Raw genomic sequence first — 26,921 nt, forward strand, 5'->3', positions numbered from 1 at the left:
AATGCTGCTAAAGATCTTAATTGTCTCAATACATCCTGGTGTTCTTTAATGCCTCTAAATTAATTATGCAATTTAATATTGTTATTAAGTCTTGAATTGCATTACTTCAGCAGAAACATAAAGCTAATGCGATTGTGTACCATAGGAATGGAAGTACCTGTGGTTTTAAGGATTGTTCCCCAACATTGCAATTATTCAGTAAATTTCTAGATCAGAAGGTTCGTAAAACATTTTACTCGTATGTTCCTGGTGGCTGCTGAATATGTAACATAAAAGGTCAAAAGCCACAATTACAGGATACTTCAGAAAGAGAGTGTAAGAAATGAGGGCCATTGCCAATAGCTTATGTACCTGTAGAAATGGAAAAGAAGTTACATAAAATATTATTTGTGGGAAAAGCACTGCTTTTCATAGTCCAGGGAAAGGCAATAATAAAACCAAACACAGCAGTCTCTGCCAATCTAACCAGACTATTTTTCATCTTGCTTTCAGATTTGGCTATTGGCTTAACGGTAGTTTAGTTTAGTTTTTTACAGAATCTAGCTAGGTACCTGAAAATTTTAGGATTGCTGGTTGGTAGCATTGGTTCATATCACTTTGAAATTAGTCAGGTATGGTTAAGTTTTCCTTGAAGATGAAAATGGTTTTCCACTTCCATACTTCAGCCTGCAACAGAAAGAAAACAGATATGAGTCCTCTCCCCAGTTTTTAAGGCATCTAATTTTTCTGAAGTATTTAAAAGACTTAAGTCACCTCCAGTCATATAATCTATCAGAAAAAGGCCATCATTTGCTTTCCAAAGCAACTCTGTGAAAACAGAATAATTATGCTTTAGGGAACATCACTTCTACTGTGAATGTATAGAAACAACACTTTCTCTTTGATTAATTAATTAAAATATAGAAGGAAACATGTATAGGCAAGACCCACGTTAATTCCAGCTAGAAAATATGGCTGGGGTTGCCATCAGTTCTCAAGAGAAATGTGTACTTTCTCATTTTGTCTAGGTGACAGCACTTCCATTACTATAATGAGCTGTGAAATCACAGGATAGCAAAGCAGTGCTGCATGGCAGGAGTGATTACAGTGAATCAGTCAGAAGTGCCTGCTCTTATGACACTGCTCGTGGAAGTCAAAGCCTACATACAGCACACAGAGCACATGGTCTGCCCTGATCCTCAGTCCTGGTTAGGGTATAGGTCATTCCCCTGCTTTCATAGATACATCCCATTAGAGCCTCACCTCCTGTATCACTGAGTTCATATACTATGGAGTTGTTTACACTGTTTTACTCATATTAACTCATCTGAATAAATGTATATAAACAACAGATATTGATTACTACTGCCCTTGGTAGTAATCGGTTCCAAGCTTTTCCTAATACTCAGAATTAAATAAATCCTGAGCAAAGCCAAACCTGTATTATCTGAGCAGAAGAGCCCAGCATCCCTGGGCTGTCTAGTTTTAGTAAAGCATTGGGATGATACAGTATATTTTGTAATTTTGGGGATCTGATTTGTTGTTTAAGTTGTGAATTTAATGACAGAATGTGGCATTACACAAAAGCCTCGTGTCAGGGAATTTATCTTTCCACATATAATTCCTTTCTTTTTATTTTCCTTTCTCATCCCTTCTCCTCATCAGCAAAAAATGTTTAGCTTTTTATTTTGTATAAACAGAAAAAAAAGCCCAAAAAAATCAAGATATTGATAGGGAAAGAAATGATTGAGCTGCTTTTTCCAATATTGAAGTTCTGTATACTAATTCAATAAAAAATTAATAACAGATCTTTAGCTTCAGATGCACAGAGGACCATTCTGCAAGTGATCTTAAGAGGTTAACAGGTTTTCAGACATGAGCAAAAGCATGTTACAGTCCCAAACCATGCTTACAATATTCTCTCATAGGGAGTCAGGACTGTTTTCCCATGGTGAAGCTTTCTCTTGGTTTTTGATCCTTCAGGTGACACAGGGGGACAGGGGTTGTGGTCAGTTGATGGAGGCTCCTCTCCGCCACTCCTTTCTCATGGTGCTTCGTGTTCCAGCCTGAGGCATCCACAGGCTGCTGTCCTTCAGGATGAGCCTGCTCCAGCCTGGGCTCTCCATGGGCCACACATCCCACAGGGCACTGCCAGTGCAGCTGCAGGGCTCATCCATACCCTGCGGTGGTTACCTTGGAGTCAGCTGGAACAGGTTGTGCCTGGCATGAGGCATCCCCTGCCTCTCTTGGCAGAGGGCCCTGCAGCATGGACAAGGATGCCCAGAGCAGAGTTGAATCCAAGGCTTCTTAGCTGATTTTATTTTATTGTTTCAAATGACATTCACCCTGGAGGTTGTGTCAGTGCTGCCATGTCCCTGGGGCATGCAGGGCTGTCTTCTTTACCTTCCCAGGGATCCTCTGGATGCTTGGGAATAGCCCCAGGAGATGGTGTGGGCATCTCCATCACAGTGTCCCAGGGTCTCACCCCCAGGTAGGGGAAGGCACCTGCTCCACAAGAGCTCTAACTGAGGCTGTAGGAAGGCAGGTGACCCCATGCCAGGATATGGATGTAAAAGAGGGGATTTTGGTAGGTAAGTAGCCAAGATTATTGCACCTCTTGCCAACAGCTTGTCTTTTCCTTTTGCTTATAAACATCATTAATCCCATAATTTCTCATCAGATGTTTCATTGAGGCATTTTTTGGGTAGTTTTGTGTATCCTTGATATAAAATATAGTTTTTAAAAGAAATTAATGATTTCTTGGATTTTCCTGTACTGCCTGGAAGGTGTAGTTAGGAAAGGCCAAATTATGGGACATTTCCTACCTGGGTATTCCAGTGAACAAGCTGCACATTTCCATTAACAGACTTACAATCCCTTTTCAGGAAAGTCCATCTGCTTCCAACTGATAAAGCAGCATATTACTCACTGCACATTCAGCTGCCTCATGATAATTCAAAATTTTACTTATGCTTTCCCACTTTCTCAGATTTAACACATCAGACATATCTTGTGTACATAAGTCACACCCAAATATTTCCTCAAATGTTGAAAAGTCTACTGTTTCATGAGACTTCTTTTTTTGTGTTTAGAGTAATCAGTTACAGTAAAAACCACATTGGGGGGTTATTGCAGAGATGGGTGGAGAAAAGGCTATCAATACAGGAGTCAGGAATATCTTGAAACTTTTAAGTAATTGTTAAAGTAACACTGTGTGAAAGAAATGGAGCCATATGTTTGCTTGGGATATCTTTTTCAGATAAGGCTGTCTTCCACAAGAAGGGGTATGGGTTTTTTTCCACTCATATAGTGTAGTCTAATCTCACTCTAAGTAGCTGGATGGATCAGAATATTTATAGACTAAACAGTGGGTGGAAGGGATTGGTAAAAACAATTAAGGATACCAATATGTGATCATGAGAAATGAACACTCAGGATGGGATTAATCAAAACAGATTTAGATGTGCTACATAATGGATGATGAACATGAGATCCTCCTAAAGCTTACTTCATCTCATCCTAGGGGCAACAGCTAAAACAGTCAGCTCTGTTGAATGGTTCTTTGGTGTGGTAGCTTTTCTTGTGTTGATTGTGCAGCCTGTACAGCTCAGGGGTAGATGCCTGTAACTGCAAAGATATCTAAAGTTAAGTGGAACCACTTACTAAATTATTAATGCTGATAACGGTATACTAAACAGTAAGCTTCCTGTTTTGGTCTGTTTAACCTTTACCATCTCTTAGTGTCATATAAAATAGTACATGACATTTAAAATATTTCAGTGTAAAATAATAATCTTTGTCAGAGACACTAGTAGTCAGGTATCACTAAGCACCTGAAGGAACAACAATCAAAGAAAGAAAGATTTTAAAATCACTCTGCAAATTTTAAAAAGCTTTTGGGGTTATATGCCAGCTTTGTAGAAAAGATAAGTAATAGAGCAATTAGATTAAAGTATTCTTCTAGTGGCTTTTTCCTGATGTTGTTCTTTTTCCTAGCTGCTTGCTCTACTGACTATTCAGACACTGTAGTGCACTTCTGAGATGTTTTGTATGTGAACTGAACTGAGTTGAGCATCTTTATGATGAGCAGTCCTAACTGAGTATTTCCATAATAGGCACTCAGCTTTATCAATAAAACAGTGAAGTCACTATTCTAGCGTGAAACAAATGTGATATGTCTAGATTGAACAATTTTTGAGCTATGAGACTATCGAACTAGAATCATATCTGAAATGTTTGGATTTTGTTTTACCGTGCTCCTCAGAACTTCAAACGAAAATAAAGGCTTCTAGTCCTTCAGCAACTGAAAGAGTTGGCTAAGACAGTACTGTGAATTGACATGTCTTAATCAAGAACATTGTCCTAAATCATGATGTTAATCATTAGTTTTTTCCTCTGTTAAACTGAATGAAAGGACCATAAAATGATTGGTTTTAGCCATCCTGAATAAATAAAAATAGAACAAGTTGGATGAATTTGTGATATTGAATTTGTCCCTGCGAAGAAATTCTGTTTTGACCTACATGTTGCATGTTTTTCTGTCTTATCACTGGGGAGGCACTTTTCAAGTATACAAGTATTGCAAGGATGTTGAGATGCTTTAGTGTGTCCAGAGGAGGGCTGGACAAGGTTGGTGAGGGTCTTGGAACACAAGCCCTATGAGGAACGGCTGAGGGAGCTGGGGTTGTTTAGCCTGGAGAAAAGGAGACTCAGAGGTGACCTTACTGCTCTCTACAACTTCCTGAAGGGTGGTTGTAGTCAGGTGGGGTTTGGTCTCTTTCACCAGGCAGCAACTGACAGAACAAGAGGTCACAATCTCAAGCTGAGTCAAGGGAAATATAGGCTGGATATTAGGAAAAGGTTTTTCACACAAAGGGTGGTAAAGTACTGGAATTGTCTGCCCGGAGAGGTGGTGGATTCACCATCCCTGGATGTGTTTAAAAAAAGACTGGATGTGGCACTCGGTGCCATGGTTTAGTTAAGGTGTCAGGGAACAGGTTGGACTCAATGATCTTGAAAGTCTCTTCCAACCTTGTGATTCTATGATTCTGTTGCCATCTTTTACCATCCGTCTTTGATATTGTCTTGGTCCAGAAAGATCCTAACCTCTGTCTAATGAGATCCACTGAAAGAAGCACAAGGCAGAGATGCTTCTTCCATCTTGCAGACTTTTTTATGTTTGAAGATTAAGAACCAAAATATTTTCTGCTCTTTATAGTCCATTGGAAATAAAAACTGCCTTTTTTCTGACTTCTTTTTTTGACATCGGGATCATATTCATTATTATTCATATCCATATGAATAGTTTGGGTACCTCTGTAGGCATTTTTGAGGTTGAAAAAAATGTGATGTGTAAAAGTGTTGATTTTTAATAGGTTATTTCAGAAAGAAAATAAAAATATGTAACTAGATCAAGTTTTTGAGACTTTGTCCTCACAACAAGGCAAAAATTGAACATAATTCATGAGATCACCTTTATCTCTCTTGATACACACTCATATGAAATACTTACTGTATTATGTATAAAGTTTTACTTGTCTGTGAATTTTGTTTTTCATAGAGAGGAACCTACTTGGTGAAACACGGGAACTAATTTTCTCAGTGAAGAGTCAATGCATGCAAATTTGTCTTCTCAAGTAAACAGGGTAGAAATTACTGTGTCCATAGTTTTGCTTTCAACAAAACTACTTATCTTATTTAGAGGCCTTTCTGACATTCTAGTCTCAAGTGAGATTTTATAAAAAATAAATTAAAAGGTAAAGGCAGCACACAGAGTCTCTTCTTGTTTTAAGGAGGGATACTCATGAATATAGGAAAGGGATTTTACAAGTCATAATATGTGATTTTCAGTTCTGTACCTGGAACACCAGGTGCCTGCCTGTCCTGACCGCAGTTTGGGGCTTTTTTTTGGTATTGAAATCACAGCTGTATTTGTGGTGCCACAAATTTCAGTCCTCTCCTCTTCACAGTGTGCCCATGTGTGCAGAGAATAACTCGAATTCCTTGGCTGTGCTGCCTCCCAGACCACAGTCAAGCTAAAATACTGCTAGGACCAGTCTCACAGTTTTATGGCAGAATTTGGGTGCCAATACCTAGAAGCACCCCTCAAATTAAATTTTCTAACACAGACATAGTAAATGAGGTGAGAGGTGGCTGATGATGGCTTAAATAAATCCGGGGTTCATGCTGATAGCTGGCATGGGGCTTTGGGGGTTTGTTGACAGGATTGTTTAACTGGAGCTTGATGTTCTGCACAAGCTGGATTGTCAACAGGCCTTGGTCACTGTTCATAAACAGTAGAGTGTATTAGCTTTGTAGCTGAACATACAAACAACACAAGCTTATTTGAGGAGACTTAGTTTATTTTAAATTAAGGCAATGAATTCCAAAGCTCTGAGTCACAACCTGCTAGGAGGGTAAAAATGGAATCTTGGTAGTAATGGCTTAAAACTAAAATATTGTAGAAAATTATTGGGAAGATTTTTTTTTTAATTAAAAATAGATTGAAAAGCTAATTTAATAATAAATTTGGTTTCTGCTAACTAAAAGCATAATAACTTGATAAGAGGGAAGTTATCAAAATTCAAATTTTAATTGCCAGAAACTTCATTTACTCAACTAAAAGGATGCTCAGCTAACTAAAAATAGGCTTCTCTTTTCAATTGTTTTGCAGTCTTAAAAGTTTGCAAGTTATTTAAAACTGACTTTCATCACATAGCAGTTTTTAAAATTATTTTTCTGCATTGATAGTGTAAATTAGAAGTCTTTTTCAACCTTTATACTTTCAGAATAAAAAAATGGATCAATTAGTTTTTAAACATTAAAGTTTTTTAAGAGCAATTCGCATTGTTCTTTCACATTGTCAACACTGTAAACACTCCACTAAGGACCTTGTCATGGTTGGATACTGGTGTAATGTTAGCGTCTCTATGAAAATGTACTTTCTTTAAATAAATGTTGTGAGATGTTATTAGGAACAGAGTAGAGCAGGCTTAAGCTTAATAACAAAGGGAAAAAAAACACTTTATTAAACTACTACTAATACAGAAAACACATAAACTAAATCTAGGATGAAGACTTTTTAAACCACCCCTCCTCTTTCTAATTTTTAAAAATACCTAGCTATGAAACATCACCCGGGATTTTTGATCAAATTATTACCTTTCAGGTAATCTATACTTAAACTATCAAGGGAGAGAGAAGTCTCTCTTGCACCACAGACCCCCCAGGAAACACAGTTGCTACTCTGTGTTTCCCTGTTACACATGGTAACTGCCTGGAAAAAAAAATCTGCTAGTGTGACACTCTCCATTCTATGTCGCAGTGCTCTCACTACTGTGCATGGACAGACTGCTCATAGGGCTCTTTTAAGGATGCTTTGCCACGGACTCAAAGATATAACAGTTCAGTTTCTCATCCTGGGACTACAGTCCCCCCCATTTTCCCCTGGGGCCGAGGGGTCCAAAAACAGGACTTACCTTCTTCCCGAAGACAGAGGGTATTACTATTCTCTCCTCAGCTTTCTTTGGTTCTTGCCACTCCTGTGCTGCTTGAAGCTGAAACAGGTCTCCCTGGGTCACCACTGCATCTCTCTAAAATGCAGTCTCTATTGTAGGAGATTTTGGTTCAGTCTATGGCTAACAAGAAAAGTCCAGCTAAAAGCTACTTTATCATCTTTTCTTACTTAAATATTTTTTCTTCTAACATCTCAGGTCCCGGACTATCTCTCTTTTACTACAAATTAAGGAGGAGTTATACTTTTAAAAAGCCCTCATTTCCCAGAAAGGGTTAAACGTTCAGACTCCCTGGACGGCTGATATCTTGGTCTGGTGTTCTGTCTCCCACGCTGGACATTCCCCCCCCTTCTCCTTCTTCTCTGCCGGCAAATTTCTAGGTGCCGCCAGGTTCTCTGTCTCTTTCCCTCTTGGGGGGGGGGGGGGGCAAAGGCATCTCCGCTTCTCTCCACCCTTCCGTCCACAGGAGCTGGCTCAGTTCTAGACTCTCAGCCCCTCGGCCTACCTGGACAAGGCCACGTGGCTTCCCCTCCCCCACCCAGCCTAAGGCTGGGCAGGGGAGAATCTGCACTCTCTGACGACCAGAACTAAGAGAGAGAGTTCTCCTGAAAGTTCTTGCTTTTAACCCCCTGTGTTCTCAGAAGCGTGTCTATACTTTTAGTAGTCACTTTAAGTGCCAATATCTAAACCTGACCACTGATTAGTTTAATCTAACTTTCTAGAAAAAATTCACTTCTATGTCAAACCACAACAGACCTCTAGGGACCTCAATTAAACAAAATTTGGTACATGCTGTGCAAATTGTAGTTTTACTATGTGAGAGAATTATTACTTCTGCATTGCTGGAATGAAGTACTAAAATCAGAACTGCTGTCTTGAGAAATCTGGAACCATCCTTCCTGAGCCAAAAGATTGAGCTCTAGCACCAAAGGCTCCATGAGATTCTTTCAGAGCTTTACAGAGTGAAAACCCATTTCAGATGGGAGGGGGTTGATGATGCACATGATCTCCCTGGCTGTTCTTTGCCTCTGTCTGAGAGTTTTGCCTTCTTTGCCACGTGACCCTCGGTGCAGACAGGCTTCCTTATGCTGTGCTCCCTGTGGATGGTCAGCCTGGGAGCAGTGGTGGGAACAGAGCATTATAGTGGTGTAATGGCTAGGCCAAGAAATGCTTAGGAAAAGAAAAGTTTCAGGAAGTGAGTTTGGAGTGATAGTCTCATCTAAACACAGATCCCGAGCTGAGAGGGTCCTTCTCAAAGCCTGCTCTTATGAAAGGGTCGCCACAATGACATGTCCAGCTAAGAACTGCTTTGCAGTCCTTGTAAGACAAATTATGCAAATTCTGGCCATATTTAATCTGATTTGTTTCCTTTCTGTTCATTCATTCAAATACAGCCCCTCTTGTGCTCATTTGGTTTAAGGGGGTGTTCAGATTGGCTTCTACTTCAACTCATTGTACTTCTTGACAGTACAGGGTCAGTGGAGGGAACAGCTCTCTTTCAGGAGAGTGTTTTTCCAGAGGAGGGGGAGACCTTCATGGTTAAAGGCATATCAGAGCTGTGTTACAAGTGCTGGGTTGGCATGCAGCAATGTACATGGGTAGTAAATGGTGTATTGTCTTCCCTGCAGAAAATTAACTGGAATATAGTCTCGACTTTGTTAGCAACCTCATCCTTGTTGTTGCTGTTGAATTTTGGTGGTGTTTTTGGTTCTTTTCCTGAGAAACTGAACATGCAGCATAGCATAGCATATTCCCTCTCTGGTCTTTGCCTCCTTTTTATAACACCTGGGAGTAAAAATTCCTTGGCGTTCTGGTAAAGGCTGAGACACTAAGAAAAACTGTGAAACACCTTGATTAGATTCACTCTTTTGTGTTTAAGTTATTCAAAGGTGTTTTAAGTTATTCAAATTCCCACAGAAGGGAAGCCTTAGGCTGCAATGGCATGCAATAAATGGGATAATAATGGCACATAGTTCTACTTGGCCCTAATTGTACGTAATGAAATGGAACATGGTGGTCGGTCATTAATCTTTCCCCTATGCTTCTGAATTCAGATATTTACAACCTCTGCAGAGGAAAGTGTTTTGTTTAGGTTTTAATTATTAATATTCTTGCTTCCTCTGTCATATTTTTTACATGAAAAATGATATTTCAGACCAACTCTCTAAAGTGATTAGCTTGAAAGACTGGATCATTTGGGGAAGGAGACCCCAGTTCTTAATTCTACCTTTGGGGCAACCTGCTCCTTGGTCTGAATCGGCTCGTCATTTCTCTGTGCTGGAGATGCCCATTTTCAGACACAAGCTACACAAGTTTGCTTGCTGACACAGCTGCAACCTTAAAATAATAAGCTCCCCAGGAAAGTGGTGGATCCCCCAGCACTGACCACTTTTAAGATTCAGCTGGACAGTTTGCTGCGTTATCTTGTCACGATTGTGCTTTTGCCAGGAAAGGTACAACTTTGTATTCTATGATTCTATGACTGTTTGTACTGTATTGGAGAAACTCTTCACTCCAGTTTAGTCACCAGGTTTGAAAAAAAAAATCTGAAAGTACTGTGATCATACATAACCCTTTGGAGGTAGGTGTGAGGAGCCCAAAGGCTTGTCAGTACCATGTTATTACCACTGCTCCAGATCTCTGTGTGATAAATGCATGCTTGATTTGTTCTGTGTCCAGCTAGGTCTCTCAGATTGAAAAAGAAAACCCAGTATTATTTGGCAATAAAAAGTATTAAAAGCTTTTGTCTTGTCTTGCCCCAAATTAGGCCTTTTGGCTTATATGTTTGTGCTTTCCCCATGTTTCTATAATCTATTTTAATAATTGTTCTATCTTTTGCTTTGTTCACAGCCTACATGCTGACACAGTATCAGTTTTGTTTCCAAAAGAGTTTACAGAATTACAGTGTCTGATCCAACTAGCTGCTCTGATGATCCTCACTGGACCATGTAGGTAAAATTCAATAAACCCTATTTATATCCACACTATATCTGTAAAAGTATTTGAAACCTATTGGAAAACATCTGGGTTTTGGCAACAGTGCTCATTTTGTGGAGTTGAAATCTTTTGGAATTTATGGACTACAATATCATTAAGACCCTGCTTAATGTTAAAGAGTTTTATTGTCAACAGAAGCACAAAAGTAGACTGTCATATGTTATAATGTGCTTGGTCTTCTTGCTACATCTGTTTTAAGTACTTGCAGGTGCTGGCAACAGGTGATGCCCATCATTCCTGTAGGCTAACTTTAGTAGCAGCTGCGGTGGTGAAAATTTCAGCTTAGGCACAAAACCCAGCGCAGAAATTGAATCAGTTCTGGAGCAGCTCTACCTTGGTTTGCATTTCTAATTTTATGGAAATTAGCTGTAAACTTGGGTGTGCAGCAGTGATTTAGATAGCCTGTATGTACGCATGGTGGCACAGTCTCTGCACATAACAAACAGCTCTCCTCACATTCTCTTTAGGAGCTGTGACACTAAAAGTTTATTGTGATTGTTTCTGGAGCATCTTGAGATTTCAGTCACACAGTTCTGTCTGGAAAAGGTTTCTAAGTAAGTCATGTCAGTAAAGCATCTTCAGTAAAGCATCTTCACTGGCTGAATTTTTTATGACTTCAGTTTTAACAACAGGTGCCTCAGATGAATCCTGTAACAATGTTTATACCTGATTTTTTCTCCTGAAATTATGACAAGGTATATCATATGCTGTTACATACACAGCTGCCTTTCATGTTGTGTTGAGCACATTCCAGATTTGATTAGATGTTTTTCAGGTATTTTACAAAAAGCGAAAGGTTGTGGTTTGGGATTCTTACTTTATTTTCTTTTATTTTCCTAGGATGGCAGTATTTCTATTAATAAATACTGAAAACATATTTTTGCTGGTTTGGTGGTTAAAATTAAATTTATCATCATTCCTAAATGGCTTTCTGTCTCCAGAATGGAAAAGAGATTCAAATTTTTGAGTATCCAAAGTCTTTCCCACTTGTAACTGATGGGTAGAGAGCAATCCCAAAAGACCTATATTATGTTGGAGAGGATATCGAGTATGAGGAGAATGGGAGAATGTCTTTTTTGTAGGTGTCAGTGGCACAACTGTTCTGTTGCAGAAAATTTGATAATTGATGCAAAATTTCAGGATACCTGAAATAAACTGGAACTGTGCTCAGTTTTAGTCTGAAAGTAATAAACAAAGTATCTAAATTCATATAGTGAACTTCTGTACATTTTGTTACTGTCCACATCTCTCTTCCTATATAGACATGAATTATTTGTCACTTAGACTCTGATGTGACCGTGTGGAAACAGTGAGCCAAAAAAGAAGGGTTAAAGCACCAAGCCATATAATCCATTTTCAGAAAAGCCAGGGATTGATATCTGTTGTTTGGGTTTTTCCTTGATAATAAATTAATGGCAACAAAGCCATTAATGCAAATAAATCTAATAGCTTGCTTTAGATTTACACTGTGCTGTCATGCTACCTCTTAAGGGATCATATCTAGAAAGAAATAATAAAATAATGGTCTTTATTACCCACAAGTGTGCAGAGCAGTAAACAGAATTTGGCAGTTGTGCTGAACATGTTACATTCAAGAGGAGCAACATTATCTTGCTTAGCACAGATACATTAGCTGGACTGGGCTGCCAGAATCTTAAAATCTCACCTCAAATGTGAGGATAATGGTCACTATGATGTGCATTTGTCATGTAATGCAAGTAGTACTTGTGCTTGAGTAGTTTTTAGCAGAGCACAGATGTTTGCAAAGGTTGTGGTACATCTTGGATCTCTAAAACCAAGTGGAATTTCTAACACAATTGGTGCAGTTTTCAAGATTGAACTGGATTATGTCTGATCTAAGAAAAGCAGGGTCTGGGAAAGTGGGACCAACCACCAAACTGCACAATTCTCATCCAGGGGCATTTCCAAAGTCTTTCCTCAGGTGATGCAGCCTGATCCAGCAGGATGTCCCACTGCCTGCGCAAGGCTGATCCAACTAAAAGGCCAGGTCTTCTTCAGACAAAGATGGAAATATTAATTCTGTTTGGTGTGGTTTTTATTTTAGATTGAGAAGCTACACAAAGAGAGAACAAATATATATTTCCATGAGAGAAGGGAAAAAGAGTGTTACCCTCCTAATACAACAAACCATCCTGACCTGAGCCACGGACTGGTTGCTCTCGTCTTTATGTTTTTCTTAAAAGTTTTGTACAGTAGTATATGAAGAAAGATTGTTTTGAAAAACCTAATTTGTAAAATGTTACCAATAGGTAAGGCTTTATAAAGGGAAGGCCTTGAACCATGGCTCTAAGCTGTTACTTAAGCTAAGTAGAGGGGAGCTATGAGAGAGTGTCTCAGCTGGAGTAGGAGGAGAGACTCAGCTGGAATAGGAGGAGTGAGAGATGTGCTGTGTGACTGCTGCATGTCCACATCGTGCTGTATGGTGGCTGGCTCACTTGGGCTTGTTGTGCCTTCAAATTATGTAAATTGATAACCTGCTAACTGCTTCAAAAGGCTGGATTTGTGGCAATAAAAAGCACTCCTTTGCACTTGCCTGGGGTCTCTGAGTCACTCATTACAACAGCAAAAATTAATTCATATTTGTTCATAAATGTGATCTTAAATATTTTAATGGTTTTAAATATCTGCCTGAAACTTTGTGATATTGATAAAATCTACCAACTCAATCAGAAATTAACACCAGAGCACTGATGTCTGTTTTATAGAGTAGTTACAAAGAAACATTTGCTCCCATATATTGCCCCTTGAAAAATTATTCAAGCTCTTAATCCAAGATTAATGAAAACTTGTGTTTTAATTTATTTCTCTATTTATTTATCCACTTTGGTAGTGGGTTAGAGCAGAAGAGTAGGTTTGACAAAAGGAAGGGTCATTTCAAAGCACATGCAATCTGTGACTGTGGCTGTCATGCGATCATGATGTAAGCAGTTGCAGTGTTTAATTGTCTATTCCCTTTGAAGTGACTTGGAGTGATGTTATTTCAGGAGAAGCATCACAGCTTAGACTGTTGTATGTCTGTGCTGGTGTGTTAAGCTAGCGGTTCATCCATGAGGGTCAGGTACTATTGTGCTTTATAAAGATGAATAATGGCCAAAATTAATTTTCTAGAAACAATTTCCTCTTTGTGTCTAGCTATTTCACCAACTCAATGCAGTAGCTATTGATGGTGAGGAGAGCACATAGACTGGGTTCCATTTATTCACTCATAGCTGCTTATTTATGTGTAAATAGATAACTTTAATTTCTTGGAGGATAAAAGGTGACACAAGCTAGGCATTTGTAATTTTCCTCCTGAAAGAAAGTCTACTCTTTGTACTAGAATTAAATTTATAAGGATTTTTTATTTAAATGAAAGATGGAAATATTTATGTGTTTAAACTTAAGTATACAGAATATAATTTTTCCCAGCTGAATCTCTCTCTAGGGTATGGTATAAACAATTATTCTTCCATTACGTGCATTAAAAACTCAAGTGAAGTGACTATGGCTGAGTTCCATTCCCTCTGAAAAAAACATAACTTTTATCAACAAAGATCCTTCAATAACTTTTTTTGAAAGGAAGACTATTAGTTGGCAGAATTACAAATTTTTATTTCCGCTGGCATTTAAGAAAAATCTCAGGTTTTCTTGTAATGCATTTCACTAGACAGATCATATTTAACTTGTGAGGACTGACTAGCTTGCAGGTGTAGGTGGTATGTGTAATACAGACTTCAGGAAGAGCATGATTTCCATAACCACTTCAAAGGAAATACATTATAAATAAAGTACATTTCTCTGGGGCCTTACAAAACCATTCTGTTTATAATTTAAATTACATTAAGCTAAATAAAATAGTACAGCAAAACCCCCAAGAGAAAAATACTTCATTTAAGTTTGAACATTACATTACTTCCATTAATTGGAAGTATTTTATTCTCTCCCTAATAGTTTATTTTTCATTGACTATATATAATTAAAAGTATTGTCATTGCAACAGGAGCAATTCTTTCCCATCTTCTGTTCCAAGCCCTTGCGTTCAGTAGATCACTATAGCTTTTTGCTTGCCTTCCTTCATTTCTCAGTGCTTTATTACAGGTGACTAACGCTCTGAGCATCAGGCTGTGATAGAAGATTACCGTTACTTTGTCACGCATGTTCAGCTTTATCAAACTCCTACTGGAACTGAGTCTCTCAGCTCAGCCTGGAGTTTTGTATCAAAACAAAGGAGGGGGTGAAGCTTTCTTCTGTAGGAATATTTTAGAGTCTGCTCATCCAAACTATGCTGCTTGCTCTTTCCAGGGTGCTTACAGGGGTAACTGTTGAGCAGGGACTGCAACACAAGCAGCAGAATCCATTAGTCTCCCTACTCCATAAAGACAATTTTGAGGCAAGGGGTCCTGATAGTATATGAAGATAATATGTCTTCTAGGAGAGGAAACTATTGGAAAACCTTAATGAACTATCTAATTGTAAGAGTGATTTATTCTGCCTTCCTTTTCCATCCTTTGTGAAGACTTTACAGGCAGAACCAAATCAGGCTGTCATTCCTAAGAGCAAGGAGGGCAGTAAATCTGTACTGCCAAGCTCCTCTAATATTGACAGCTTTGCAGTATGGGTTTCTGTAGAGATAGTCTAAGCACATATAAGCTTACAGATGCTGAAACAGGTTGTATAATAAAAGCAGGCCAATCCCATATACAACATTTATTTCCACTTTAGAGTCAACTTTAAAAAAGCCATTAATTTCAAATTAATCCATATTTAAGTCTAAAATGTGTTTTTCGTTTCATATCACTTAATTTCAAGTGATATGAACATTTTTACACAAGAAAATAAATTTTTGCAGCTACATATTAACACTATTGAAATCTATAAAAAGATGCTAGGCACATATTTTTCCCTAAATTATAATTTCTTTTTTTTTTTAAGTGCTTTCAAGAAGCAATATTAATTGAAACTATTGCTGAATTGACTAAAAACTTTGTTGACCTGAGAGTTTCAAGTAGACTAGCTAAACCTCAAGGGAAAAAGGTAGTACAAAATATCAAAACTTAGACATGTTTTCTGTTGATGCAGAATTTAAAAGTTTTATGAAAAAAAGTAAAGAGACTTAATCACAAAAACCTAAACAAAAAATTCTTCAGTAAAATTTCTAAGCTTTTTCATTAACATTTAAATGAGGTTATAGTTTTGTTGAATATTCTAAAGAAATATTTCTTTTTCCTTTCTGCTTTATAGGATTTTTTCCCTCCAATGCTATTTGTTTGCAATTCAAAACTAGCTTTTCTTCCTCCTGTAAATGGTTGCCAGGTAGTTAAACAATGCAGGTAATGAAGTCAAATGAAATACCAAAGTTACTGTACTAGGGCAAATAAGAGTTTTTCTGTATTATTTTTTAACTTTCTCCAAAATTGGGCATATTGGTGGATGAAAAGCTGGATATGGCCCAGCAATGTGCTCTTGCATCCCAGGGAGCCAACCATATCCTGGGGGTCATTCAAAGCAGCGTGGCCAGCAGGGCAGTGGAGGGGATTTTGCTGTTCTCCTCCACTCTGGTGAAACCCCTCCTGGAGTGTTGTGTCCAGCTGTGCAGACCTCATACAGGGAAGACAGAAACTGAAAATAATCAGGGCTGGAGTTTCTTTTCCCTGTGGAAAAGCTGAGAGAGTTGGGTTTGCTCAGCCTGGAGAAAACTCCAGGGAGACTTTATTGCAGCCTTTCATTACTTATAAGGGACCTACAAGAAAGATGGGGATAGACTTTTTTTCAGGGCTTTGAGACAGGACAAAGGTTAATTGTTTTAAACTGAAAGTGGGTAGATTCAGACTAGATATAAGAAAGAATTTTTTTTTTTTTACAATGAGGGTAGTGAAGCACTAGAACACATTGCCCTGAGAAGCTGTGCATGGCACATCCCTAGAAGTCAGTCATCAAGACCAGACAGGATGAGACTCTCAGCAGCCTGATCAACTGAAAGACGTCTATGCTGATTTCAGAGGCTGTTGGATTAGATGACTTTCAGAGGTCCCTTCCAACACATTATTCTATGATTCTATGAAAGAGATCAAAAAATAATTTTCATTAGGCAATTAAACCTCATCATATTTTTTTCCTTTTCTTGTCTCCTATCCTTTTTGACCAATTTTACAGTAAGTAGATAATAATTTTATTTTTTAACAAATGTATATTTTAATTATTTTAATAAATTTAAGATGCATTTAAGATGCACATATCGCCACATATTTAGTTTAGCTCTCTGGTTGGGATGGTTTGTGGTAGGCTGACTAAAAAGGTAGTTCTTCATTAAAAATTGGAAACTTTTTTGCAATGGGTTCCATATTTCTATAGGTATAGGTATGTTTGAATCTCCAATTAACTCAGCAGACTAAGATGGTTCAGGTCCTACTCTAAGGGCTGATTGCTTGATTATAACAAAGAAGCAAAAGTCTTTGGAGAAATTCAGGTTGATAGCAAACACTGGAGACATGGTGTGGGAGGGCAGCAGTCCCTTTGTCCCTTTTCCCAGCTCGCATTTCAGCTGTGTTCACCTTGCATTGCCTGCCCCTCTCCAGACCCATGGTGCACAAGGTGACAGTCAAGTTCTCCTTGTAAACTTTCATGTGCAAGGACTTAGGGAGGAATTTACAGTTGTTATTATAGTGATATAACCTTAGGATTTCACTGAAATATTTATATTGTTGTTATAGAGGTGCATAGCCAAAACAGTAAGGAGCTGTGGAATTCCTCAAATGAGGAACTTTGAAGTTTGCAATTCGTTCACTTGACTAGTTGTGCACTTAATCATGCACTCTGCGTCATATGCACTGCCACCCAACCACCAATCCATGCTCTGAATGATAGCAAGGCAGTAGATGGACTGTTAGAAAATTTATTCAGAATACAAGTCATTGGCAAACAAAGTTGTAAGTACACTAAATCTGTTGTTTCACTGTAATTTAAAGTCATCTTTCAAATGGACAATTAATGTGGAAAGGAAAATATTTTAATTCCAAAATGTTCAAAAGTTTCATAACAAAATATTTTCAATCTTCTGTATGTATGACAACACCTTGCCAGTCTGTTTTTCTAGTTATATTTTTCTGAATGACTGCTCTCATCTCATATTGGTGCTTTTCATATTGCCTTTCATGATTTTATAGCACTGTCTTGAAATATCCCCTCAAATCATACTCCTTTTCTTATCATGTTGAACCATATGGTGACTAATTGAAGATGAAATACTGCAGCATTAAAGTCAGAAATAGTTCAGGGTGTGCAAAGATGCAATGTAAAACATACTACATTTATATAGACACTAGCCATCTCTCTGTTGTTTTCTTTTTTATCCCATGAGTCTTGTGGGGAATAGATTGTGTGTGATGTGTTAGTGGCTACTATCAAAATATAAATATTAGCAGATATCACATTGGAGGTGTCAGTCCAGCTGCAGTCAATAATCAATGTTGCTTTGAAGGAAATGGTCCAGACAGAGGCTGCATTTGTACTGTTTCTCTGGGATTTTTCAAGCTTTTTTCCATTGTAGACACCATTTAAAAACTGAGATCTGTACTCCGTTCTTGGGCACAGTACATCATTTCTGCATGAAAGCTAGCGGGGTTCACAGTTGACTCTAACAAGATGGTCATTGGTGATTTGCCTGGTGCTGGGGGAATAACAAAGCTTATGCTTTCATACCAGTGCGCATCTCCTGAAAAAACGCCTGAATGTCATTGGGACCCTCTTGCAGAAATGATCATACCCTAAGGTATAGTCACTCTCAACATCTGTCCCTATACTGATTTAAAGCTAACTGAATACAATTGCTTTCATAGGGAAAAAAACCAAACAAACCAAAAAGGTTTCTACATGCTCAAAATGTTATATCTTTTTAGTGAGGATTTTGAATAGGTGACTGTGACTGAAGCTCATTGTTTGAGAACAAATTAGGCAAGTACACTTAGACATGCTCTGGTATACTGTGCATGAGTGAAGATTTAGACTCACATTCACTGTAACTACTTCATTGGAGAGCTTTGCAAGACTTAGCATAGTGATTGATACAAAAGAAGAAATTAATAGCATGCCTCTACATTTTTTTTTCAGTAAAAAAAATACCTTGTAGTAATTTATATTAACATGTTGCCTGTGTTAACAGACTGGCACTAAGTAGCAGAACTTAGGAACTTAGGAATGATTGTGTTCTAGGTTTAAAATAGTTGATGTGTGATGATTCTTGAATTTGAAACATTTCTCAAAATTATTCAAATGATTAATTTAATTAATTAAAAGAATTGTTGTTGTTGCTTTGATGCTTATCTTATTTGATTTATCTAAAGTGAAGTGAAAAGTATTTTCAAGAACACAACAAATTTGCGTTGTCACACAGTGGCCCAGAATATGCCCAAGACAAGATTTTGCAGCACTTGGAAAAGATCAGTAGGAATTTGTTCAATGGAGAGCAGGGCATTCTGCGGCAAGGTGGCAAGAACTCAGACTTGGTAATCCAAATACCCTCTGCTTCTATTTGTAAATGGCAGCCTGCCAAAGCATTTTCAAGATTTGTTTCAGTTTTTCTCTGTGCTCATTTTTTAGTATTTGCCTCATAGTTCAAGCTCCTTTACAGTGAGAGTGGCAGAGCACAGAACTTCCCAGGGAAGTTGTGGAGTGTCCCCTCTGGAGACATTCAAAACCAGCCTGGATGCATTCCTATGTAACCTCCTCTAGATGACCCTGCCATGGTAGTGGCATGGAACTAGATGATCTCCAGAGATGCCTTCCAACCCTAACACTTCTGTGGTTCTGTGATTTGTCCACTGCTCTGTGACTTCTACATCATTCTTCTTCTGTCCAGGATCTCAAAGTCTTGTGTATAATTGTGGACCATTCCCTTTGCAATCTCTGGGTGACAGAGCTGCAGGCAGCACGGCTTGCAGGAGAGAACTTCACAGCCTGCTGTCTGATTTTGAGGTGTACTTTAGGCACCGCTGCTGTACCACTTAATCTAAGATTCTTGCAGCCCTAGTGGGATTGTGCAAAGGGATTTGAACAGCTGGAGGCTTGAGAGGGCTGACAAACATGTACTGGGATGCACATTGGCTGGCATTTACCAGCTTGAACAACTTGTTAAACAAAGCTTGAGAAGCAACTTTTTAACACAAAATTTGTCAGCAACACTTGTAATAATGTGCATCTTCAAAAGCATTGAGCCAGATCTTCAGGCTGTGTTGCTCTGAATAATTTAAAAACTGTATATTCCTTCCTTCTGAAATATTAGCAGACATCACATGGTTAATAAGAGCTAGGTGTACTGAAAGGACCCTGAGGAAAGAAACAAAATGTATTTCATGTGGGAACAACCAAGACTGTGATATACTATATTGTTTTATTTCTCTTTCTGCACAAAATATGTTGCATTGTATACCAAAGTATTCCCTACGGTGTCTTGGGGAGAGGATACAGACTCGCAAGTTTCTGATTTTATTTGTGTAAACTCTTTGATGAACTGCAGTTTTATTTTCCTCCCATGCGTCCACTCCTAAGAGTCCAAAGAGCAGCCAAAGTCGTCCACTCATTATTATCTCTTTTCTTTAGGCATCTTTTTTGGGGGGACTATTTGCATTATATGCCTAAACCCCAGTCAGGATTAAGAAAGATTTAAAGAACTGATAATTTAATTTTCGTAGTACTCTTTTTATTTAATTGGGAAAAAATCAAAAACCTAAGGATTAAGAATCCACAAATCCCACTTTCTCTCTTTCCAAGATATTTTGCATATTCACAGGTTCTATTAGCAACTTTTCAGTTCTTTGTAATTGCTGAAGAAGCTTGTGGGACAAACTGTACCAAGTATCTATGAAAATTTATGAGGTTGTATAATGCACTAGTTGTCATTAAATGCTTAAATTAGGTCCCTAGTGCACACATGTACAATCACTGATTCTTGTAATATGTAAAGCTTTAGCTATAAAAATTTCAGCTTCAGCTGTAGTAGCCACTGTCATTAATTTCCTCAGACTGTTTCTCAGTGCACATAGGGATTTGTAGGTGATGGTCAATAATTATTTTGATATTTGCTGAGATTTCTTCCTCTTTATAAAGATAGTTTTAAATTTTCTTTTAATGTTTTCAGTGTGTCTGATGAGTTTTTTTGCAATTTAAAGAAATTAAAAAAGCACATCTTAACCTGGGAAGAAATCCTTGCATTCCTTTGGGCCCTGATTCCACTAATGCTGTCCATGGAATAGAACAATTCTATGGAAGAGAGTCTGTTATACTAAAATAAAGAATCAAAGAAATAAACCTGCAGACCTTCAAAACAAGGAGGTAGGGAGCCATCTATAAAAGAGAAATGTATTTAGAAAAATGATTTCAAGTTGCTAAGATTCATTTCTAAGGGGAAAAAAAAGAGAAAATATGTTAAATTTAACAACACTTAGAGGCGATAGGACCTCATCTTTTTAAAGTCCTGTGGAGGACCCCTATATGCTAAGCTACATAGAATTTAATTTACCTTTGAAAGATGAAAGTTTGAGATGAGCCAGCCAGAATTTGAGCCTCAGCTTCCAGGGAGACCAGGTTTTGCTACATTAGTGATTAGATCTCAAAGCTACTTTCTGTGGCTAAAAATCCCTCTAAATCATTGCTTTGAAGACTTGTATGCAAACTGAATGTATCTCCATGAGGTAGTGAGGAGCTTCCATTGTTTCAGTGAAGGGAACTAGAAAATCAAGAGTCAGGTGTTTTAGAAAAACACAAACTAATCTTGGTTGGTTTCTTCTTTCTCAGTCATTTTTCATTTAGAAAAATTTTCACATGAACAAATAATACATTTATTTGGGTTTATTTTCTAGATCAGTTTGTGGTATCAAGATCCCAAAATGTCAGGAAATATATTTCTTTTATATCAGATGTAAAAAGTTCCCTGAAGATTAATCAAAATGGATTCCATTCTTTACCTATTTATGTAAACATGCACTGTGGCTTTGTGTTGTTTTTCCCCAGTCACGGGCAGCTCTGGAGAGCCCAGCTAAGGCGCTGCTTCTTGGCGGGACCAGGGCTGCCACTAGTCCCGGGTGCTTCTGCTTTCCACGCACCAGGGTGGGGCTGGCCGCTTCTGCTGCCATGCGTGAGGGGCGAGACAAAGAGGCAAAGGAATTGTCCACTTAGTCCGCGTGGTTAGCTGGAAAGCTTTAATGGCCGCGGGGAGCCGTGGTGGAGAACCGCGGCTCGCTCCCGGTGCCATGTGGACGAAAATGGCCTCGAACAAAGGAACACACGGGGTTTTATAGGGGGCGGGCCGAGGGAGGCGGAAGCCCCCTCGCCCAATGGGGGCAGGCTACGGGGGTGTGATGTGGACCAGGGTAACCAACGGGGATACGACAGGGGCGGACACGGGGCTCTGGGGTGAATGGGGTTTCAGGAGCAGGGTAACAGACACCAAACTCTCTGGAGTGGACAGGGGGGTGGTTACAGGACTGGCACGGTGAGCTCTAATAAGTAAGAGACAGGGAGCGGACCACCGTGGGAAGGGGAACACGGGGGGTGCACAGGGGTACACAGAACTGGCTAACTAACACATATCAGAGCCCCTAATCTGAACCCAAACCCGGGATGCAACAATGCACTTGGTTTTTTTTATGTTTGCTCTCATAACTACAAACTGTGGTATTCTGTTGTTCCATTTTTTATGAGGCTTGAATAAGCATATGACAATGGAAATACAGAAAAGCAAGTGACTGTTCTTGGTCTGTTATTAACTTAATGATTTAAAAAGGCTGGACTTTGTATTCAAATTTTTAGTAATAGTAGCATATAAACTTAACATGAATGAAAACATCTTTTTTCTTGAAATGTATGGTTCAATGCAATAGCACATATTTTAATATTCCGTTTTCATAATCAAAACTGATTTTTAAAATTGAAGCTAATTAGATATCAAATGTTTTCCATCAGTATTTTTTGTTTTAAAATTCTATATATTTTTTTATTCTGAAAGCATGTAAGGGAAGTTAAATTTTCAACAAGATTTTTTTTTTTTTGAGAGAAACTATATGTTTTTGACAGTTTCCTGACCCAGGAATATCAAATCAATTGTGAGTGAGGATTGGGTCAATGAGGAGAAGTACATGATTTCTTAGCTTTGTGCTAGTGGGAGGGACATGAACCCAGGATTTTTCTGCCCCATTTACAGGGAGCTGTAAAGCAGCAGCACTTGGAAAAGCTGTGCATTATTTTGTTTCCCACCCCTGTGCAGACATACGAAAAGTGGGGTGGTGGGGATAGTCCACTGTATGTATTTTTCATCAGAAAGAAAACCCAAGCCCATTCAGTTTTTGTGTACATGCAAACACATCTCTTGGGAAAACACACGCATCTTGGCCAGCAGTGGCTGAATGGGCTTATATGTTTCTCTCACAAATGTACTAGATCAAGGAAGCAGAACATTTCTATGATACTGCTAATCTCAAAACAGCACAGGCGACTTTAATCTGCAACTTCTGATAGTGGCTGGATAGGAAGCATGGATAGACTGTTGGAGGCTGCCAGCTCAATGGGATCTTGGTAGCAAGGACTTGAGAACATCATTGTCTGTCAGCAAGCACAGCACTCTTGTATTTATTCACAGGTCTGTATCTGTTGCTATGCTTAGCCCTCCACAGAAGGCTGTAACAAGTGGGCTGGAGAGAGTATGATCTAAGCTTCAGTATGATTTTAGAGGAGGTTAAATAATTAACATAGATCAGCATTGCAAGGAAAAAAATTCTACAAAATCAACATGCTGTATGCGTATTCTGTTCAAAGCGTGACATAGAGCAAGCTGACACATAACACAAGGGATAAGGTTGCTGTAGCACAAAACTTGCACAAAAGTACAGCTGTTTAATGTCACTATGATTTCATTATTCTGTCTTAATAGTTGAAAAGTGAATTCTAGCGTAATGGTCTTCAAAGGCCACTAGAAAAAATTTGCAGTAACAATACTGTATTCAGGGTCCTTCCCAATGTATACAGTCAGGATTGGTCATTCTAAAAATATGATTTTTTTTTTTTATAAACTATTTTCTGTAATAAAGACTGAAACTGTAAAACAGTAGAACATAACTCAAGCCTCTTAATCTGGGGTTTTTTATAAACTTTTTAAAATTTGGACTAAAATACAAACTCTTATCTAATAAGCAACAGAGTTTGGAAACACAAACCACTTTTTGCTTTATACAAGACATAGTGACTGTTTTCTAGATGCTGTTCTCTATCTCTTTTAATGCTGTCCTCCCCACAGCAGTATTGTAATATCTTTTGGATGCAGATTGATTAGTTATCACATATGCGAAGAAACACACATGGTATTGAGTTCCATTGTGGAGAGTGTTACCTGAAGCAGTCACACAGATAAGTACAATAAAAAGTGTTGAGGCAAGACTGTGCTTGTCCTTTGTTTCTGTGGGAATTCATTCCTCATGTTCTGGCTAATTTCTAGGAGAATTTACTCTAATTCCCATGTATTCAGTATCTCCATAGAAATTTCTATTTTGCCAACAAAGTAAAGTCACGTGTTTGTAAAAAGTCCAAGTACTTAGAGGACAACTTGAAATATTACTCCCAGATGGATCAGCCTGAACAATGCATTGCCAAAATGTAATCACATTTAGGGACCTGCCCATTAAGTGATACTGCCATTAGTGTTTGTGACATTTTTGTTGTGCAGATGAAAATATAAATCAATATTCTTGTCGCAGTCACATGCCATGTAACAGTGAAGTCCTATTTTTATTTTGCATGATGTTTCCCCAGTAAATTGCTTTCCTTCAAAAACAAAGCTTGTGACATGCTCTTTGTCACCTCCTAGTCAGTCTGAGCAGGGACAAATAAATTTGTTACAGTGGAAGCTTTGGAAGAGCTTCAGGAAAATGGTAAACAGATATCTCTCACTGAGGTCATTTGCTGTTCATAAACATTCAGGAGGGACAAACTTTGAATGAAGGAGAAAATTGCTTGATTTTTGCGCATGGAGAAGGATCAGAAAGCTCCACCATCCTCAAGATTTCTTATATGTCTAGGAAAAATCTCTGATATGCTATAAATGATATTGCCACTCACTCAGCCATTAGGAGCCCATCTTCCACTAGATTTTAACCTTTGATGAGATGAAGATACATAATATTTGTAGAAAACAAAGTATTAAACAAGGGATATTTTACATGTATATCAGTTCTATTCTTGCTGTTTCTGTTGGAGCAAGGTCACCTTTTAAATAAGAAAAATACTAATTCTGGCTTCACATCCCTTAAGAATGAAACAGTATCTAAAAAGTGCCTATGTGAGCCATTTTCAGACTTTGCTCATAGACCAAAGTTATTGCACATATGTAATGTGGCAAATCCTCCTAATTGGCAAGGTTTTGAGACCACGACCTTCATTTTTGTCCAGAAAATTTCTGATAAGGGCAGAAGATAAAGTTTTAAGACTATATTGTTATTTCCGTATAAAGCACAGCTCTTCCTGTTATGCTAGAAAAAAAACACTGTCTGCATTTCAAGTTTTAGCATTTCTTAACTTTTCTATTCCTATTCCTACTTTTTTTCTTTTATCACATCAATGCAGACATGCTTAATGAATTATCATGTGCTCACTACAAATCAAAACCCTCTCAAATGAGACACTGTATCTGTGTACTGCTATAAGTAATCTTGATATCCTGGCATGGTCTATATTTTCAGCCTTATTTTCCATTTTTTCAGTTCTGTCAGACACAGAGAAATATAGTTAATTAAATCATTGCTCTCTTATTCCCAAGCAAGGACCCAGCTTTATTTTTTTAAATCTTATATACAGTAATGTATCCTAATTTGTATTGTCTGTGTGAGATGGGGTCAAAAAAAGTAAAAATAGCAGATGGGTTTTAGAAAAATCTGAAAGACATTTTTTTTTTCATTAGGTTGAGATACCTGTAATACTCTAAACATAGTTTTTCTAATGTTCTAATCCATGTGACTGTGAAGATGTGTGCCTCTGACTCTTTTTCTTGCAGACTTTTTTTTCTTTATAACACACATAGAGCTATTTGAAAAGTCAGATTCTGTATCTTTCTATGCATGAAGAACTATTCCAGGAACAAGGGGACACTTTCCAAAAAAACATATCTCTATTTAACCACAGTTTAAACTAGTTACATCAGTGTATAGATTAGCTTATCACACATACTTTTCTTTCCAGATTAATGTTCTGCGTGATTTAAATCCGGTTTAGATAACAGTTAAACGATGTTTGTAGACCTTTTGATTCATGAGTAGGACTTTTTGGTTTTTTTTTTTTTCCCCTAAATAATATATTATGCCAACATGGAATCAAAGTAGCTGAGCCAAGAGGTGGACTGACTTCGGATGAGTATGGAAGAAGGTGGGGAACTGTCTTGATTTCTCCTTATGTAGCATAAGCAGGTGCTGAAAGCATCTATGATCTTATAATATGGACAATGTAATCTCTTCCTGGTTTTGCAGAAATTAAGAAAACTGGATCATAAACTCTAGGTTTGATACATCTTTTATGCCAGGAAAAAAAAAAAAAAAACAAGCCTCACAGGGAGCTGGTTTCCCTCCTCAAACCCAGCACCTGCTATCACACCCACTTTTTGTCTCTTAGCAATGAGCATTTACATTTCTTCTTGGCCCACATGAACATGATTGCCTTGGGTTCCCCTTTCTGTCACCAACCTCTTCAGGAATTTTCTGCTTTAATACCTTTGAGGGTCTATACTGAAATATATGCAGTGAGGAAAGCTTTAGTGTGAACTAGGTCTCCATGTGGTGGGCAGCTGGGACAGTTAGAATAAACAGGCAAGTATAAATAAGTCCATAATTTATTAAAAAAAAAATCACTTCTCTTCCATATCCTTTTGATTTCTTGGACTATCTCTTTGGTTTTCTGCCAGTCACTATTTAATTTTTCCTTATGCCCGTGTTCCACTGCTTCTATTGTAATTTGTTAGTCAATGGCATTTTCAAAATTGAATGGCAATAGCCATCAGTGAGAAAGAATGGGAAGAAATAATATGGGACAGCATAGATATCTGTTGGTAGCAGGAATAGATTTATTTTATAGGCCAAATTCCAAGACAAAACTTGTTTTGTGATTCTTCTGTTTGGGATTTCAGATCAAAGTGTAATTGCTCTGGTTAGATCTGTTGTGAGATTTTTGGAGTAATAGTATCTTATATGTGAAACTCAAAAGATGTCTTAAGATCTAAACTCTACAAAGCCATTGAGGAAAATAAATGACACCTTGCTGCAAACTGGAGTAGCATAGTTTGCAGATATCTAGGGGGTTTTTACCAGAGTGAAAAAGGCCCAGTTTGATGCCTACTAGTCTGAACCAGCACAGTGTATTTTGTTCTCCTTATTAATAGTTCTTTTCTGCAGGTGACTGTCCAGT

General features: G+C 38.1%; 1 protein-coding gene across 2 annotated transcripts in view; it reads left to right on the forward strand.

Annotated features, from left to right (window-relative positions):
- CHRM3 (cholinergic receptor muscarinic 3) overlaps nt 1-26,921 on the forward strand; it is a 179,572-nt gene that overhangs the window by 49,957 nt on the left and 102,694 nt on the right. Inside the window, exons 2-3 of one of the 2 annotated variants that reach the window (XR_008436557.1) lie at nt 10,344-10,441; nt 12,556-12,711. The gene's annotated coding sequence lies outside the window, so the exon portion shown is untranslated. Of the gene's footprint in view, nt 1-10,343; nt 10,442-12,555; nt 12,712-26,921 lie in introns of those variants that run through there. The other variant, XM_053974639.1, reaches the window with a different exon arrangement.

The sequence above is a fragment of the Vidua macroura genome, chromosome 3 (assembly GCF_024509145.1).
Source record: "Vidua macroura isolate BioBank_ID:100142 chromosome 3, ASM2450914v1, whole genome shotgun sequence".
NCBI lineage: Eukaryota > Metazoa > Chordata > Aves > Passeriformes > Viduidae > Vidua > Vidua macroura.